General features: G+C 42.7%; 2 pseudogenes; both read right to left on the reverse strand.

Moving 5' to 3' along the window:
- Positions 1 to 7063: 7063 nt before the first annotated feature.
- LOC128563695 (nitric oxide-associated protein 1-like) lies at positions 7064 to 9275 on the reverse strand (annotated as a pseudogene).
- Positions 9276 to 14200: 4925 nt separating this feature from the next.
- LOC128563347 (lisH domain-containing protein ARMC9-like) lies at positions 14201 to 16139 on the reverse strand (annotated as a pseudogene).
- Positions 16140 to 19819: the final 3680 nt, after the last annotated feature.

The raw sequence follows: 19819 nt of genomic DNA on the forward strand, positions 1-19819 counted from the left end.
TTTTTTGGTTGGAGTTGTTGTTTGCCAGGCCCAGGCTAGATTCAAACTCACCAGCTCTGGTGTATGAGGCTGGCGCCCTAGCCGCTGAGCTACAGGAGCCAAGCCTAAAGAGTTTTATAAAGCTTTTTATATTTGTAACTTATATGAAGTATAATTATATAGAGAACTAGTAAAAGTGCATGTATTTCAGACATTTATAACTGAGTTAATTCTCTGAATGTATAAAGAATTTTTTTCGTCTCCTTTTTCTTGTGTAAAGAATTTCAAAGTGAATTTATGTGAAGCAAAATTCATCTACACTGGTCTGCTAGGATTGTTAGATTAATCTTTTGAGATTCTGAGTCAAATTTCTGGCTAATTGTTAATGAACTAGAAACTTTTATTAATTTTTTATGGCATAATAGGTACAGAAAGATCTGCTTCTAAATTAGTATCAGAGGTTGAATTTATAATATTGTAAGTGTAACGAAGAAGAAAGCCTTTAAAATTTTGGTGCTACTACAGTGCTGGAATTGGAAGAGCACTGCTGTCTGTATTTGCTTTGCCTATATTTACCTAGCGTCAAATTAAAACTGAAATCCAGCATTTACAATCATCATCAGTATCCTATCTTCTATCTTTAATTACCTATCTGAAAATTTGAAAAATAGCCATTTTTAAATAGTTTTCTTTGATAAAATGTTTCCCCTTAAATTTGTGGTTTCAATACCCACCTCTTCCAAGGAGCTTCCTCCAGGTTATTTCATTCATTTGCCAACTTTGAGGTTGATTTCTGGCTTACTTACATTTTTTCCTTTCAACTGTTCCTAGAAGTTATTGTGATAAAAATAATTATGCTTATATCAATTATATGTTTCCAAATAAGTTTATATACTTATTAAGGCCTTAGGTTTCTATCATATGACAATACCCATGTTATCCACGGTACAGTGCTGTATGTTTTATTTCTAAACATTGATAATTTTTGAAGCTCCATTGAGAATGTTGTTTTTTTCCCCCATCCAAACAGCTACACACTACCTCACAGAACATCAACCTGGGACCATCTGGAAATCCTCAGTAGGTTTAATTTGTTTCAAACCATCCTTTGACTAAATTTTGGGAAGATCTTTTTTGAGAGTATGCAGATATGCATAATTATACCAGTTTAATTGGAGGCCTATGAAATATAACCATGGTTACAGTGAAGATAGTACTGTCATACGCTTCACTAATTGCTGCTCTAACTTTTTATTGCTTTAGTAGAGCCTTGAGGAGTTTTTAATCCACATATTTTTGGTTGGTTCTGCTGTTTTGTCATTGTCACTTTTCTGGTCTTATTTTGGGGGAGAGTATGCATTTGGAGAAAATCAGTTGACCATACTTCCCAGGGGACAATAAGTTCTTGGAGGGACCTACGAGGTAGTCAGAAGGAAAGTGCCCTTGCAAGCGTGATTAATATCCTCCTGGCATTCTGTTGTTGGTTCACCCTACTTGTTAGCCAGTTTGTTCCAACGGAGTCTTGATGGACATTAGTATGTTAAGGCTAATAAGCTTTATTTATTCAGTTTCTCCCCATATTCACATTTATTTGAGCATGGGGAACATTTTGAGAAACACTGAGCAATACTGAACGATATCAGGGTTGGCAGGTATAGACTTCATCTGGAATGTCAAGTCCAGCAGTTCATTGGAAGTGAATGGCTACAATACTCCATACAAAGAAGGATTCCAGGGCTGCTTAGCTCCGTTTGAGAAAAGCCCTGAATGATTAATGACGTCTGCCATGGATTGGAGAGTTGTGGTGTTGCATCCTTACTTTATCCTCACAGGCTTATTGGATTAATTACAAAGTATTATTTCATCCCAGGGCACCAGGCTTTCTCCACCCTCTTGGTCTCCTTGGAGAGTGAGTACGGACAGATGAGAGAAGTGATCCAAGGATTGAGTCCTGGGACACTTCAGCATCGTGAAGTCAAGGAATAACCGGTAATAGAGACAGAAAGGCAGTCTGTGAGACAGGAGGAAAACCAAGAATGTAGTTTCCCAAAGTCAGGGGGGTAATTAACTCTGTTCACGTTGCTGTTAGTGCAAGTAAGATGAAAGTTGAAGATTGGCTGCTAAACTCTGAGCAGTCTGTGGTGTGATGGGCCCGCGACCGAGGGGTTCGCAAGAGATCCAGAGGAGGACAGCAGGTGGAGACAGTTTACAAAACTTCCTTGAGTTTTCCTGCAAGGAAAGCAAAGAAATGGAATGCTAACTAGAGGAAGTTTGTTTGTGAGCATTCTTTTCTCTTATCACAGCATTGAAGAAAAATGGAAATTTGCTTTTAGTTAGGATTCATCAGAGCAGTTAACAATGGGTGCCATTGGTATGGCCTTAGTTATCCTGTTTCCTATGTCTGAGGGATTGGCGTGTTTTTCACTCTACATGTGTTTAGAAATATGTTGATATCTCTGCATGTTATTAGAGAACAAAATAGTCCAAAGAGCGGGTTTTTAAAGAAGAAAAACATCTAAATGTAGTTAACTATTTATCTCACTAATCTTTACCTGTCACTGTTTAACCTGGCCCTGGTGTTTGAATTAACTATTTTGATAATAAATTGAAGCAAATTTTAAATCTAAATGGAATCATTCCCCTCTCCCTAGTTTAAAATATTACCTTCGAATGTTACTTAAAATGTGTAATATATACAAATACCTTCTGATGATATTAAGGTTCTAATGGTTTTATAACAGATCACGCTGAAATGAACATCTTTGTTTTTGTCTGTGTGAAGGATTTCATTGGCATCCACTCCTACATGACATGAATATGTTTCTATTTGATACATGTTGCTGAATTGCTTTCCACAAGAATTTCAAAAAATTATGACATAAATAATGCCTCAGGGTGTTTGTTGTACCTTACCCTTATCAGTCTGGCAGTATGTCAAATACTTTACGTTTTTGCTCAATTGATGGAAAAATACAAAACATTCCTTCAAAATTTCCAATTTAAGTATATGTGCTGCCAAAGCGAGCACTCCTTCAAAAATTTCCTTGGTTATTAGCATCACGGTTGAACATTTTCCCATCTATGTTTTTCCTAGCAGTCCTCGGTCGTGCCCCTTTTCCTTTTAAGTACCGGGGGTATTAAGAAGCCTATTTAAAAACTCATCTGGCTCAGCACCTGTAGCTCAGTGAGTAGGGCGCCAGCCATGTACGCTGAGGCTGGTGGGTTTGAGCCTGGCCCAGGCCTGCTACACAACAATGACAATTACAACCAAAAAACAGCTGCACGTTGTGGTGGGTGCCTTAGTCCCAGCTACTTGGGAGGCTGAGGCAAGAGAATCGCTTAAGCCCGAGAGTTTGAGGTTCCTGTGAGCTGTCACTTCATGGCACTCTACCGAGGGCGAAACTGAGACTCTGTCTCAAAAAAAAAGAAAAGGAAAAAAAAAAAAAAAAAACATGAAACTCATCTGTATAAGCTTTTTACATAAATGTTATTTCTTCTTATGCCTTGTTACAAATGTTTTCCCAGATTATTGTTTTTTTTTTCACCAAGTGTAAAAATATATATATCTTTGTATTATTTATTTATTTTTTTTTTTTTGAGACAGAGTCTCACTATGTCACCCTCGGTAGAGTACCGTGGCATCATAGCTCACAGAAACCTCAAACTCTTGGGCTCAAACAGATGCCCGCCTCAATGCCCGGCTATTTTTTATTTATTTATTTATTTTGTTTTCTTCTCTAAAATACATTTCTGTAAGTTATTTTACTTCTCCAGAAATTATATATATATATTTTTTTTGTAGAGACAGAGTCTCACTGTACCGCCCTCGGGTAGGGTGCCGTGGCATCTCACGGCTCACAGCAACCTCTAACTATTGGGCTTACGAGATTCTCTTGCCTCAGCCTCCCGAGCAGCTGGGACCACAGGCGTCCGCCACAACGCCCGGCTATTTTTTTGTTAGTTTGGTCGGGGCTGGGTTTGAACCCGCCACCCTCGGCATATGGGGCCGGCGCCCTACTCACTGAGCCACAGGCGCCGCCACTTCTCCAGAAATTAAAAACAATGCTATCTCAGTAGATTCAGGCTGGATGTGCTGGTGTGTGTCTGTAGCCCCCGCTGCCGCAGAGGTGGGAACGTTGCTTTATCCCAAGAGTTCAGGGTCACAGTTAGCCATGACTGCACTACTGCACTCTAGCTTGGGCCACAAGTGAGACCCTGTCTCTATTTAAGGGGAAAAAAAAAAAAAAAGATTCAGGCCTAAGCTCTGAACTGTGAATTCTTGTTTTCAACTACAAATAGAAAGATAAAGACTACAATTTTTTTTGGAAAGACAGGGTCCTGTTCTGTCTCCCAGGCTGGAGTGCAGTGCTGTGATCATGGCTCACTGTGACTTGCAACTCCTGGGCTCAGGAGATCCTCTTGCCTCAACTTCTGAAGTAGCCGGGGCTACATGTGCATACTACCATACCTGGCTAAGTTTTGAAAGTGTCACCCTTGGTAGAGTGCGGTGGCATCACAGCTCACAGCAACCTCCAGCTCCTGGGCTTAGGTGATCCTCTTGCCTGAGCCTCCCGAGTAGCTGGGACTACGGGCACCCGCCACAACGCCCAGCTATTTTTTTCTTGCAGTTTGGCTGGGGACGGGTTCAAACCTGCCACCCTCAGCATATGGGGCTGGTGCCCTACTCACTGAGCCACCGGCGCCACCCAAGTTTTTAAAATTTTTGTGGAGACAGGGTCCCTGCTACTTTGTCTATGCTGGTCTCAACTCCTGGCCTCAAGTGATCCTCCTGTCTTGGCCTCTCAAAATGCTGGGATTACAGGCATGAGCCATTGTGCTTGGAGCGCAATTTTAACTTGTAGTAAAATTAATGGTATTTCATTCCCTCCAAAAAACCTGCCAGTGAAACCTAAAAAACGCCGATCGATTTTCTCAACTTGGGAACTGCTGCCCTCTAGAGGTGCAGTTGGAAACCTTGGGGCTACGTTTCAGTTTTAATGACCGATGGGCAGAGGGAGTTGCTACTGGCGTCCAGTGTCTGGGGATGAGGGATGCCATCCACGCTGAAACGGTTTTACACACGAAGAACATCTCCCCCAACATACCACTAGTACTATACTACCCTTTGAAACACTATGAAAGTGAGATTTTCAAAGTTGTAAGTTGCATCTTAAAAAACTTGTCATATTTAGTGTAAGGAGACTTAGCAGAAAAGGAGGGTGTGAAGTACACAGGGCTTCCACATGTCGGGAGAGAACACAGGTCCATCAAGACACTCACGGATCTAACTGCATTTCAGCCCAGCTTAACCCACCAGCATTTATCTCAGTGTTAGGATCTGAGACGCGCCGATTGTTTCTACACAGCTGTAGTAAAACTCACCTAGGAATAACCAAAATAAAGCCGTCTGATCGATACATGTTGTACAGGTACAGACAGGCCAATGTTAATAACATGGGTAGTAAGTGCTCTCCTGATTGTGGAATAGATTCCAGATACTAGGAACACACATCTTCTTCGTATTTTTTTTTTTTTGGAGAGACAGAGGCTCACTGTACCGCCCCTGGGTAGGATGCCATGGAGTCACACGGCTCACAGCAACCTCCAACTCCTGGGCCCAGGCGATTCTTTTGCCTCAGCCTCCCGAACAGCCGGGACTACAGGCGCCCGCCACAACACCCGGCCTTATTTTTGTTGCAGTTTGGCCGGGGCTGTGTTTGAACCTGCCACCCTCGGCATATGGGGCCAGCGCCCTACTCACTGAGCCACAGGCGCCGCCCAGGAACACACATCTTTATGAAAGATTCTTAGACACTGTTAAATTGTGTTAGGTGAAGTTCTACTTGTTCTCAGTATGTATTCTCCCCTTGTCAGTAAAAATCTGAAACAGTGCCCATTTCCTCCTTCACTTCCCAGTTTCCATGACGTTTATCAACAGACTGTGTAAACCAATGTGTGTAACATCCAGCTTTTCCCCTTCCTTTAAATAGGGAAGCTGCTTGCTCTCCACTCTTTCCCCTTCTTCACACTTGCTGGGAAAGGATGAGGACTTGGAAAACCGTTACCTTAGACCTAGAGATGGAAGGCGCAGAATGTTCCACCAGTTGTGTCCACGGATGATTATTCACTTTTACTTATAAGCCAGTGTATTATTTTTTCATGTGACTGTTAACTTGCCTTGTCAACTACAGACTCCAAATGACAGAAATGACATCTGGTCTCAAAAAAAAAAAAAAAAAGCAGTGGGAGAAACTTGAATATATCAGGCTTTCTTTTTATATAAATGGGTCACAAATATATACCGTAAACATACCCTGTAAGAAAGGGCTCTGCGCCTGTAGCACAGTGGTCATGGTGCCAGCCACATGCACCTAGGCTGGCTGGTTCAAGGCTGGCCCGGGTCAGCTAAACAACAATGAAAACTGCAACAAGAAAATAGCTGGGTGTTGTGGTGGGTGTCCGCAGTCCCAGCTACTAGGGAGGCTGAGGCAAGAGAATCACCCAAGCCCAAGAGTTGGAGGTTGCTGTGAGTTGTGACGCCACAGCACTCTACCAACACAGCAAGACTCCTGTCTCCAAAAAAAAAAAAAAAAAAAAAAGAGAAGAAAAGAAATAGATATATAACCTCTATTTACAAGCTCAGTACATTATGAATAGGCACAGTCCTGGTTAGTTTAAAAAGGTCAACTGTTGGGCGGCGCCTGTGGCTCAAGGAGTAGGGCACTGGTCCCATATGCCGGAGGTGGCGAGTTCAAACCCAGCCCTGGCCAAAAACCACAAAAAAAAAAAAAAAGGTCATTGTTGGGTGAGCAGGGCGCCGGCCCCATATGCCAGAGGTGGCAGGTTCAAAGCTCAGCCCTGGCCAAAAACTGCAAAAAAAAAAAAAAAAAGTTCAACTGTTAAGATCTTTAAATGGGGTAGGAGCAGGGGAATTTTATTATAGGCTATATTTAATTATTTTTTTTTTTTTGCAATTTTTGGCCATGGCTGGGTTTGAACCCGCCACCTCCGGCATGTGCACTGGCACCCTACTCCTTGAGCCGCAGGCACCGCCCATAGGCTATATTTAATATAATTTCTTTTTTTGCAGTTTTGGCTGGGCCGGGCTTCAACCCCCCACCCACGGCATATGGGGCTGGCGCCCTACTCCTTGAGCCACAGGTGCCTCCCATATTTAATATAATTTCAATGTGTCTTGTTATGGTCAATATCCAGCAGGAACAAAGTCAGCCTCATACATTTATCCTTTCTTCTTCTGCAGATTATACACGAGGGAAGGAGGCTTCTTGGTTTTATAGGCCGCACTTTTCTTGATGCGCTGTCCTTTGATGTTAACGATATACGGCAAGAGCGGGGGCCGGACCGTCAGAACCGTTCCTTGAGGTGTGTAGCCTCGGAGATGCAATCTGTCCTTCCCACGAGGCGTTACTGCAACCCAACCTGCAGAGGAAAACTTGATGTCAGCAACCGCTTCGGATTCCCCAAGTCCTTCTTTTACTATAATGTCTTCAGCAACAAGAGAAGGAAAGTCTGCCATTCCTTCTTTTCCACCCATTGGAACCTGCAGTAACGTGTGACCTGCCTGCTTCTCATACAAACTATCCGCCTTGTCCAAGGAAGTAATGTGCACGGGGAGGAGGTTGGAAGCCACAACCGTAAACCGGGCTGACTGGTTTCCCTGTAGGAAATCAATGCGGCCTAGAGCACCCAAAAATAGAACCATTCGTGGTTTAAGCACAAAAGTTCTTGGAACAATGGAATTTGTTGGCAAAACAATCTTTACTTCTTCTTCTGTTAGAAGATTTAAAATGCAATTTTCTTTTGTAATTCCTGGCGTGTCATAAAACCAGCGGGCATCTCTCACATCTTGTGCAGTCAATACTACTTGTTTGGTGGATGTAGGTTCAACTGTAACGGGTTCATTTTCCATGTCAAAGGCAAGTGAATCAGCATCAAATTCAAAGGCATCTTCATCCTTCTGTTCTTCTGAATCCAAGAATGTTCTTCCAACTCTCCCTACTACATAGCCATGCTTTTTCAAAACATTAAGTTGATGTTGTTCTTGCTCGCTAAGATCTTCTAGGGCTTTAGCTGCATCTTCTTTAAGTCTTTTGTGCCTTTCAAACATTCTATAAGGAGTTGGGTTGCAAATAGGAAACTTGAGAAGGTTTAATGTAGTTCCTGGCCAAGAGGAGATGGTGGCCCGGTCGATGGCCTGGGCGCCCTTGGCGGTGCAGTAATCGGACTTCAGGAGCGTGTTAAAGAGAGTGGACTTGCCAGCGTTTGTGGATCCTACCAGGTAGACATCACCACGGTAGCGCCAGGAGCGCTGAAGTGCCGAGATTAACTCTTCGATGCCATAGCCAGTCTTGGCGCTGATGAGACGCACGTCCCGGACCACCGTGCACGACCTGTCCGACCGATTCGAATTCTCCTCTCTGTCCTGCGGCCCGTCCCGGCTGGGGAGCTGTGGCCCTCCGTGGCCAGGGGCCAGCAAAAATCCGGCGCGGGCACAGTCGTTCCACAGCCGCTCCCGGAGCCGCTGCCGGTAGCCGGGGGCGTCCTGGGGCAGCAGGTCCACTTTGTTCCCCAGCACGATCAGCTGCTTGGGGCCTACCAGTGCCGGCAGGTCGGGCAGGTGGAGCAGGTCCACCATGTAGAGCACCAGGGCGGGCCCGGGCCGCCGCCGCGCGGTGCTCACCAGCTCAGAGTACTGTTCGCGGCTCCCCTGCAGGCGCAGGGCACGCTGGTGGTGCACCAGGAGCCAGCAGCGCTGGCACACGGCCCGCGCCAGCCCGCCGTCCGCCTGCGCCGCGCGCAGGAACTTCTCGCTGGGCAGGTAGCCGGGCACGCCGGGGTCCTGGCAGTGCAGCTCTGCCCCGCAACCCGAGCAGTGCTGGCCGCTGGGCGGCACCGCCGGGTCCGGGTGCCCCACGACAGGGTGCGCCCGGCGGCCGACCCGTGGCTTCTGCGTCCGCCTGGGTTGCTCCCTCTCCTGGTGCTGCTGCTGCAGTTGTTCCAGCAGCTCTTTCCGGGTGGGCGCGGGCTCAGGCTCCAGGACGTACTCGGGGAACAGAAACCGCTCCTGCATGTTAGGGCTTCCTTCATAACTCTCAGCCTCGTGAGGCCATGAGGAGGCTCAGGGCCCAGGTCCGACGCGGGCCCGGAGGAGGCGGCGGCCGCGCACCGCCTCCCCAGGAGCGTCTCCCAGAGGCCATGGCGCCCTACAGTGGGAGCGGATCGCCGCAGGAAGGGACTGAGCAGCGTGGGCGCCAGGCGTGCAGACAGCATGGGGAGCGCTGCTCCGGGCAGCTTTTTTATTTTATTTTTTGTAGAGACAGAGTCTCACTTTATGGCCCTCGGTAGAGTGCCGTGGCCTCACACAGCTCACAGCAACCTCCAACTCCTGGGCTTAAGCGATTCTCTTGCCTCAGCCTCCCGAGCAGCTGGGACTACAGGCGCCCGGCCATATTTTGGTTGCAGTTTGGCCGAGGCCGGGTTTGAACCCACCACCCTCGTTATATGGGGCTGGCGCCTTACCGACTGAGCCATACCCCGGGGCAGGTTCGAACATACAAGCCTCATGGCTGGCACCCTAACCACTGAGCTATGGGCATCCTGCCAGCAAATATATAAATTTTTACACTGTCATAGGAGCAACCATGTCAAAGATACAAAGGTTAAATTTGTTCTCATAAGTAAGAATCTTTTGAGGGCATCAGAGAAAAAAAAATGCTACTTCCTAATAGTCACAAAAAAGGAATATTTTTTTTTCCCAAATGAATATTTTAGCCCTAGGATAGTAATATGTTCTAGTACATAACATTAGCTTTTAAATTAGAAAAATAAAGCCATAAGAAAATTAAAATACCTTCTAAAGAAAAATGTCAATCAACCCAACACCTCAAATTTTCATGTACATATTTAATAATAATTACAAAGCTTGAATTATAAATATATTATATTTAATTGTATTCATAATTATAATTTTTTTTTTTTGTAGAGACAGAATCTCACTGTACCGCCCTCGGGTAGAGTGGCGTGGCGTCACACGGCTCACAGCAACCTCTAACTCTTGGGCTTACGCGATTCTCTTGCCTCAGCCTCGCCCGGCTATTTTTTTGTTGCAGTTTGGCCGGGGCTGGGTTTGAACCGCCACCCTCGGCATATGGGGCCGGCGCCCTACTCACTGAGCCACAGGCGCCGCCCCATAATTATAATTTTAATTGCTACATAATATATTGAGTTAAATTATTGCAGTTTTCCCTTTCTATACAACTTTCTAAAGTAAATGATGAAAACATCTTCAAAATAAGGTACAAGTTTATTTTACTTTTTGCTATCATAATCTAGTTAAAAAAATAACAATACCCCATTCTCTATTAAGAATATATATTTATTATGTACCTATACATAGAAATAAAAGTTAGTTGATACCAAATGGCATGTGTGTACGGATTGCTCTATGTATAAAAACCTGACAAGGCAGAGGAAGAGCTATGTAATTTGTGGTTGAAAAGGCCTTTCCTGCTGGCAAAAATTCAAAACAATAATTTCAAGTACAGTGATGATGATAAATATAAATAATGATCGAAAAGTAAGACGTAAAGTGAAAAATATATACTTGTACACACTGTTATAATTATCATTAGAGAAATAAAATTAAGATCAATTTTTATGAGATAAAATTAGATAATTAGGAGAATACAGGAAAGAAAATCACTAAAATATTAAAAATTACTAGGTCTCGGGAGGCAGGAGGGTACTTGGGGGGGAACCTCACCTAATGTGCATAATGCAATGGTACATTTAAAAACTATTAAGAAAAGAGTATGGGTGGCACCTGTGGCTCAGTGAGTAGGGCGCCGGCTCCATATACCGAGGGTGGCGGGTTCAAACTCAGCCCCGGCCACACTGCAACAACAACAAAAAATAGCCGGGCCTTGTGGCGGGCGCCTGTAGTCCCAGCTGCTCGGGAGGCTGAGGCAAGAGAATAGCTTAAGCCCAGGAGTTGGAGGTTGCTGTGAGCCGTGTGACGCCACGGCACTCTGCCCGAGGGTGATACAGTGAGACTCTGTCTCTACAAAAAAAAAAAAAAAAAGAAAGAGTGTAATTGTGATGGACATATTAATCAGTTCAATGTAAGCATTTCACATTGTATATCAAATCAGTTATCCTGCCATAATGCATCATAATTACAAAGGTATCATAAATGCATCAAGGTACACAGTTATGATTTAATAGAAACAAAAAAATTTTAAAAAGTAAAAAATAAATAAACAAATAAATTGAAAAAAATTACTAGGTCTGGGTGGCAAAAAATATGGGTAATACTTTATTAACTGCTATTTTCAAATTTTTCTTTAATTCACTTATACTACTTTTTATTACATAAATATTCATCCTATAAATTTTATATGAAATAGAGATCAGAAAAAAAAGTGATCAGTAAGTTGTACATGTTTGTCTTTATGTATTTTATTTAGCAGAAACCTACTATGGATGAAGTTACTTCATTTTAAGTATATGTTGCCCTAAAGTTGCCACTAATTTCAACTTTGGGGGAATGGTATTTTTTCTGTTAAAAAAAATTCCTCTTACTACCTTCTGAATGCTTCTTTCATCGTCATCTTCAGATGGATCTGACTGGTGTTTTGGACTGTCCATTGGAAGGAATGCTCTGACATCTGGACTAAAAACAAAAATGAACTTTAGTATAACTTCAACAGCATTTCTACAGGTTTTCTGCCTTTTAAAATAGAAACCAATATAGAAATAACTATATTAGCACTGATAGTAAGAAAGCCAACAAAATCTATTAACATTATAAAAGCAATAAGAAAATTATTTTTTTAAAAAACAAGGAAACCAACAGACAAATGGGCAAAGGCATAAAGAGGTAGTTGATAGAGACAACGTAAATGACAAAGCAAATTTATGAAGATGCTAACTTCACTAATAACCAAAAGATATAAATTAAAACAAGAAGGATATACCATTTTATATCTACTAACAGGCAAAAATTAGGAAGATAATACCAGGGGTGGCGCCTGTGGGTCAGTGAGTAGGGTGCCGGCCCCTTATACTGAGGGTAGCGGGTTTGAACCCAGCCCCAGCAAAAAAATAGCCGGGTGTTGTGGCAGGATCCTGTAGTCCCAGCTACTTGGGAGGCTAAGCCAAGAGACTCGCCTAAGCCCAGGATATGGAGGTTGCTGTGAGCTGTAACACCACAGCTCTCTACAAAAGGCGACAAAGTAAGACTCTGCCTCTAAAAAAAAAAAAAAAAAGAGGGGAAAAAGAAAGCTAATATCAGAAGTTAGTAAGGACTTAGGGAAAGAGACACCCTCATGTATTGCTGGTGAGAAGATAGAAGAAGACAACTTTTCTGTAAAGAAACCTGGCAATACTTGCTGAAACTGTGTATGCATTTTCTCTGGGCCCAGAAATTCCAGTTCTAGGAATTAAACCATACAAAAATTATGTGCAGGACCAGGCAAAGGCATGTAGTAACCATGACATTCACTGCAGGATTCTCTACAGTAGGAATTTGAAGCAAAGTAGGCATCAGGGAAATCAACTATGCTAACAGACTACAGAGAATATCAGTCAGCAGCCAGAAACAAGGAACCGTAACACAGGATATATATATTTCCTTTCTATCTACATATATATATATATATATAAATATGTGTACACACAAAGCATCAGTAAGTCTAATTTTAACAAAGTTACATAGATACAGATATGCAAGCACATATATCCAACATATTAACCTGGATGTCAACGGTGACGATGAGGAAATGGGTACGAAGATCAAGGCTGAGGAGAAAGACACAGCACCCACAGCACAGTGGTTCTGGCGCTGGCCAAATGCACCAAGGGTGGCGGGTTTGAACCCGGCCCGGGCCAGCTAAACAACAATGACAACTACAACAAAAAATAGCTGGGCGTTGTGGCAGGTGCCTGTAGTCTCAGCTACTGGGAGGCTCAGGCAAGAGAATCACTTAAGCCCAAGAGTTTGAGGTTGCTGTGAGCTGTGACACCAAAGCACTCTACCAAGGGCAACATAGTGAGACTCTCTGTTGCCAATAAATAAATAAATACATAATAAAGAGAAAAAATGGACTAAAATGAAAGATGGGCCACGCGTGGATCAGTGACAATTCTGAGGAATGATTCACTCTCTACACCTGGTACAATGTACATTCGTTGCAGGGAATTCAAAAGATAAACAATTACAAACAATATACATTCATTGCAGGGAATTCAAAAGATAAAAAAAAAATTTTTAAAAAGGGAAGGGCTGGCTCGGCACCTGTGGCTCAAGTGGCTAAGGCACCAGCTACATACACCTAACCTGGAAGGTTCGAATCCAGCCTGGGCCTGCCAAACAACAATGATAGCTACAACCAAAAAATAGCCAGGCGCTGTGGCAGGCGCCTATAGTCCCAGCTACTTGGGAGGCAGAGGCAGGAGAATCTCTTGAGCCCAGGAGCTAGAGGTTACTGTGAGATAACCAAAAATTAGCCAGGCATTGTGGTGGGTGCCTATAGTTCCAGCTACTTGGGAGGCAGAGGCAAGAGAATTGCTTGAGCCCAGGAGCTGGAGGTTGCTGTTAGCTGTGATGCCATGGCACTCTACCTAGGGTGACAGCTTGAGGCTCTGTCTCAAAAAATAAATAAATAAATAAAATACAAATAAAAAGGGAAGGGCTGGCATGAATGTAAAATGGTACAGCTGCTGTGAAAAAGTTTCATAGTTCCTTGAAAAGTTAAACAGTTACTGTATGTCCCCACAATTCCACTCCTGGGCATATATCCAAGAGAAATAACAACACATGAGTATGTTCACACAAAAACTCACACAGGACTACTCAGAGCAGCATTATTTTTTGTTTGTTTGTTTGTTTTGGATTGAATGAATAAATGTGGGGGATGCCATTTTCCACAGTGGTGCTGGAAAGGCTGGCACCTGTTTTCATTCCCTGACAGGAACCTGGGGAAGCCACCCTTAACAGTGGGGCAGGATTTAGGAGAGGAAAGGGAGGGGCCACATAAAGAGAACACACAAGGCTAGGGAAGGGCTTCTGTAATTGCCTTTAAATTCTTTTTGTTGGCTGTATCTGTTAAGTGTGATAAGATATTATTAATCTTTGGACAATCTGGCCTTGAATACCTGAATGAACTCTTGTTAGTGGGTTCACTTAGGTCTCTTCACCTCCCTAAATGCTTCTTGAATGAATGCTGGCAGAAGCATGACAAGGCCCTATAAGACAGTCCATGTATCTTTCCGGTACATTTCTTGTGAATGATTCACAAGAAAGATCCCGGAATGTTGCCTTAAACTGACCAGAATTAAGTTGCTTGATGATAAATTCTATCTGGCGGGGCGGTGCCTGTGGCTCAAGGAGTAGGGCGTCGGTCCCATATGCCAGAAGTGATGGGTTCAAACACAGTCCCAGCCAAAAACGAAAAAAAAAAAAAAATCTGGTGGATCATTTCAGTGTTGCCTTCTTTGATGAAGCAGTGTAGGATGTCTTCCATCCCCATTGCTCTCACTTCCTCCTGGATGGACAGAATAGAAAGGATGCTGTACAGAGCTCCGTTCACATACGGCTGGATCTCGTGGCTTTTATGGCCAAGCAGATCTGAAAGGACTTTGAGCACGAGGCCTGCCACCTTGGCACACATGTTCTTCCCTGCATTCCGGAGGCAGAGGTTCATAAGCAAAGCCACTAAGAACTCCAGTGTGTAGTCAGACAGGCAATCAGAGTCCTTCAGAATATCAATCAGCCAGAAGATGAGACCATCTTGAAGCGATGCAGCGGGGGCCTGAGGCTGAACTTTTGCAAGGCCCCAAGGACATTCTCCTGGGTGATGACATCCTTGTCCTCCTTCAGCCTTCCCTCCAGCATCCACAGCACCATTTTGTTCTGAGCAAGGTAGAGGCTACCTTCAGCTAGTGACGCAAAAGCGTTGATGAGCCTGGCCATGTACTGCCGCACCACCTCACTCTTTGCGTGCAGCAAGTGAAGCACATTTCTCTGGTTGTGGCTATGACAGTCCAAGAGGTCGTTGCTGATGTAGGCCTGCAGAACCGCCTCCCTCTGCTCTCCAGGACGGGAGGTGCTCAAGCGCCAGCGCAGAGCCTGCAACAAGAAGGCTTTTAAACGATCACTCCCCCAAATCAAATCCTTCTTCAGTTTCTCATAATCCAGGGAGGGCGGTAATGGGACATCTTTCAGTCTCACGGGTGCCAAGGAAGCTTGTAACATGCTGGAAGCCGTCCCAGGCCTTGTGAAGTCCACGCTATGAGCCAGGCTCTGCCACATCTGGTTGCTGAAGAGGCAGACACGGACACTCTGGAGGTACTCAGGAGTGATCATCTTGCCACTGACTGTGGCCTGAGAGAATCCACCAGCTCTGCTGTGACTCCAATGAGATTGTGGTAGTCTGCTTGGATCTTACTGTACGTCTCAGGTAGGTCACTGACCTAAGTTCAGCTCTGACCAGCTGCTGGTGGAGCTGCTGCAACATCTCTTTGTTACTTTGTCCATTCTCCTTATACACTGTTAAAAGCTTCAGCGTGTTGCTATCTTTAAATATTAAAGCTAGAAACTTTTCCAACTTCAACTTTAACTCTGGAGTCCAGGAATGCTGAAAGAGTTCTTTAAACGAAGGGTGTACCATAGGGTTGGGAAGAAAAGGAAGGGCATAGAAAGGAAGAAACTCGGTGGTCTGGCTCAGCGCTGCTCCTTTGGTCTCCAGGTAGGTTTTGAAGTAAGAAATCCTTTCCTCCAGCTCCTCTCTGTCCGGTCTCCCTACGGAATGTTTCAGAGGATAGATGGCAAAATGGATGTGAAGATAGAATTCCAACTTCTGGGCAAGGGCGTCACCATTTTGGATGAAACTGGGAATGTGTTCTTCCCATAAATTGAAGAACACCTTCTGGTCTCCATTGTCAAATGCAGAGACAAGAGCCTTCTGAATTATCAATGGTTTAGAGTCCTGTAAAGATCCACCTGCTGTTTTACATAATGGTTTTCCTTTTATTTTGCATTCTTTGGAAAATGTTTTCAAGGTATCTTCAAATTCAGCAAAATCTAAATACTCTTTCACTAGTTCGAGTATTTCAGATTCATGAGCCAGAATATCCCCCATATTGAACTGTTCCTGGTAATTCTCACAGGAAAAATGTCTGTACTTCGGCCGCGGACCAGCCTCCACCCTACAGCATTATTCATAATAGCTAAAAAGTGGAAACACCCCAAATATCCATCAGTGGATGAATGGATAAACAAAATGTGGTTTATGATCAAGTGATTCTCTTGCCTCAGCCTCCCAAGTAGCTGGGACTACAGGTGCCTGCCACAACACCCAGCCTTTTTTTTTTTTTTTTTTTTTTTTAGAGACAAGGTCTGGCTCTGACTCAGGACGGTTTCAAACACATGAGCTCAGGCAATCCACCCGACTCAGCCTCCCAGAGTACTAGGACTACAGGCATGAGCCACCACACCCAGCCGAAAGGATCACATATTGTGATCCTTTTCTATTTGTTTATTTATTATTCTATTTGTTTCCATTTGATTTGACTATTTGATTTGATTCTATTTGTTTATTATTAGCTTTGCCAAAGCAAGACCACAAAAAATTGATTAAAAACTCAACTTGTTCCTCTCCACGGAAATCTTTTTTTTGAGACAGAGTTTTACTATGTCGCCCTGGGTAGAGTGGTGTCACAGCTCACAGCAACCTCAATCCCTTGGGCTTAAGCAATTCTCTTGCTTCAGCCTCCCAAACAGCTGGGACCACAGGTGCCTGCCACAGTGCCCGACTATTTATTTTGTTGTTGTTGCAGTAGTCACGTTGATTTGAGCAGGCTCAGGCCAGTTTGACCCTCCAGCCTGGGTGTACGTGGCCCGTACTCTACCCACTGCGCTGCAGGTGCTGCCCATTCTCCACGGAAATCTTTAGTAAGATTTACCCACTCTGAAGAGAAACCAGACCGTACTGTATGATTTCACTTTATTTATTTAGTTTTTGAGGCAGAGTCTCAAGCTGTCACCCTGGGTAGAGTGCTGTAGCGTCACAGCTCACAGCAACCTCAAACTCTTGGGCTTAAGCTATTCTCTTGCCTCAGCCTCCCAAGTAGCTGGCACTACAGGCACCCGCCACAATGCCCAGCTATTTTTTGGTTGTAGTTACAGTTGTCATCGTTGATTTTAGCAGGCTCAGGCCAGGTTCAAATTCGCCATCCTTGGTGTATGTGGCGGGTGCTGTACCCACTGAACTACCGGCACTGCCCGTATGATTTCATTTTTGATATACTCAGAATAGGCAAATCTATAGAGACAGGAATAGAATAGTGGTTTCAAAAGTTGGAGGAAGAGACAATTTGGAGATAGTTTCTTTTGTGGGGGGGATGAAAATATCAGATTAGACTTGGAGTAATAGAATTAGATGCTGAAGATGGTTGAACAGCATTGTGACTATATTAATCACCACTGAATTATATACTTTAAAATGCTTAAAATGTTGAATTTTATCTCAATAAAAGGGGGTGGGGATTTTTAATCTTACCACACACAAGCACTATTACCATTTTAGCATGTTTTATTTCAGTCTTGTTCTCTGCATAATTAGGATCATGCTATATTTAAATTTTTATGTTTTTCACTTAAAAATTAATTATAAACATTTGCCAATGTTGTTAAAAAACTCTTGATAAACAGTAACTTTCGATAGATATATGATGTTGTATAATATGGGTGCACCAAAAGTTACTGAATGAAAAAAATAAAAAGACATGTTACTGAATGATTCTTTTACTTTAGGATCTATAGATGGCTTCCAACTTTTTACTATACAATTTCATTACTATAAATAACACTGCAATTGACCACCTTTCTGCTAACGTTAGAACTGCACAGATTTTTTTTTTTCTTTGAGATAGAGCTTTATTTTGCTGCCCTCAGTAGAGTACTGTGGCATCATAGCTCACAGCAACCTCAAAGTCTTGGGCTTAAGCAATTTTCTTGCCACAGCCTCCCAAATACCTGGGATGACAGGCGCCCACTACAACACCCAGCTATACTTAGACACTGGGTCTCGCTCTAGCTCAGGCTGGTCTTCAACCCATGCACCTAGGCAATCCACCAGCCTCGAAACTGCAGATTTTTACAAATAAAATGACTGGTCAGAATTGTAAAGAATTTTTCAGCATTAAATAATTTGTTAAAGTGATTTCCAGAGAGGATATACCAATTTACACTCTGTTAGCAGTATAGGAACACCCTGAAAACTCTCCCAGCCTTGGTTTGCATTAAAGGTATATACAAATACACATTGTATATTAACATCTTTGATAATTTGGTAAGTGAAAAACTGCATTTTTCTAAAAAGGTATTACGCAAATGCAAATTAAAGAAACTAACGACTTACTAAAATGGAAAGACTAACAATGCTAAGTGCTGGTGAGATAAGCAATGTGATTTGATGGTAGAAGTATGAAACTGGTACTAACATTTTGGAAAACCATTCAACATTATCCACTAAGGTTAAACATATACATATCCTATAACCCAGAAGTTCTGCTTCAAGATACATAAAGAATGTTTGCATGTGTGCACCAAAAGTTTTTAATGACAATATAATTTACAATAGCCAGAAAACAGAAACAACTCAAGTGTGCATCAATAGTAGAACAGATTACTGTGGCACATTCATACAATGGAATATTACATAGCAAAGGAAATAAATTACAGCTCCATAGAACAACATGGGTAACTCTCACCTTGTTGAAAATAAGCCAGCTGGAGAAAAAAAATTGTATGATTCTATTTACATACAGTTTAAAAACTAGGCGGCGAATCTATATTATTAAAAATCAGGACAATAGTTACTTTTAGGAAGAAAAGAAGACACAGAGATTGAAAGAGGATGTGTGAGGGGCTTCAGGGGTATTGATAACGTTTTATTTCTTGGCCTGGTGGGGGGTAAAAGTGACAACTGAGGTGTGTTCCCTTTCTGATCATTCGTTGAGCTGTATAGACATCATCTGGGCACTTTTCTGAATCTTACGCTTCCATTTTTTTTCTTTCTTTCTTTATTTTTTTGAGGGTCACCCAGGCTAGAGTACAATGGCATGGTCATAGCTCATTGTAAACTCAAATTCCAGGGCTCAAGCAATCCTTCCACCTCAGCCTGTCAAAGAGCTGGGGCCACAATCATGTGCAATCACAACAAGCTAATTTTTATTTTTATTTTTTGTAGAGATAAAATCTTGCTGTCTTACCTGTGCTGGTTTTGAACTCCTGGCCTCAAGCAATCCTTGTGCCCCAGCCTCCCAAAGTGCTAGGATTATAAGCAAGAGCCACTGCATCTGGCCATTTTCATTTCTTAAGGAAATGTTCAGTTTTTCTAATAATTAATCAGCCACTTGTATCTCCTCTTTTGTAAACAGCTCTTTTGCTTTATTTTTCTTTTGGTGTCTTGAGGGTATTATTTGCATGAGTTCTTTCTATATTAACTTTACTTCTCTATTGATCTTTATTATGGAAAATATTTTTGTATTTTTCATTTACGATTGATAATTCATTTATGATTTACGAGAAGTTTTTAATACTCAAATTTTTCATTGTTTTACTTTGTGATACATCATTCATTGCCAGTATTCTCAGACAACCCTCCTCCATATACAGGTCAGAGAAACTAATAACATTTTATTCTACATTTTAATGATTTTTAAATTTGATTTTAATAAAGTTATCTTAAAAATGAGCTTTTATCTATTGAAGTAAAGCTTTTTTTTTTTTTTTTTTAAGAGACAGAGTCTCACTTTG

The sequence above is a fragment of the Nycticebus coucang genome, chromosome 13, assembly GCF_027406575.1.
Source record: "Nycticebus coucang isolate mNycCou1 chromosome 13, mNycCou1.pri, whole genome shotgun sequence".
NCBI lineage: Eukaryota > Metazoa > Chordata > Mammalia > Primates > Lorisidae > Nycticebus > Nycticebus coucang.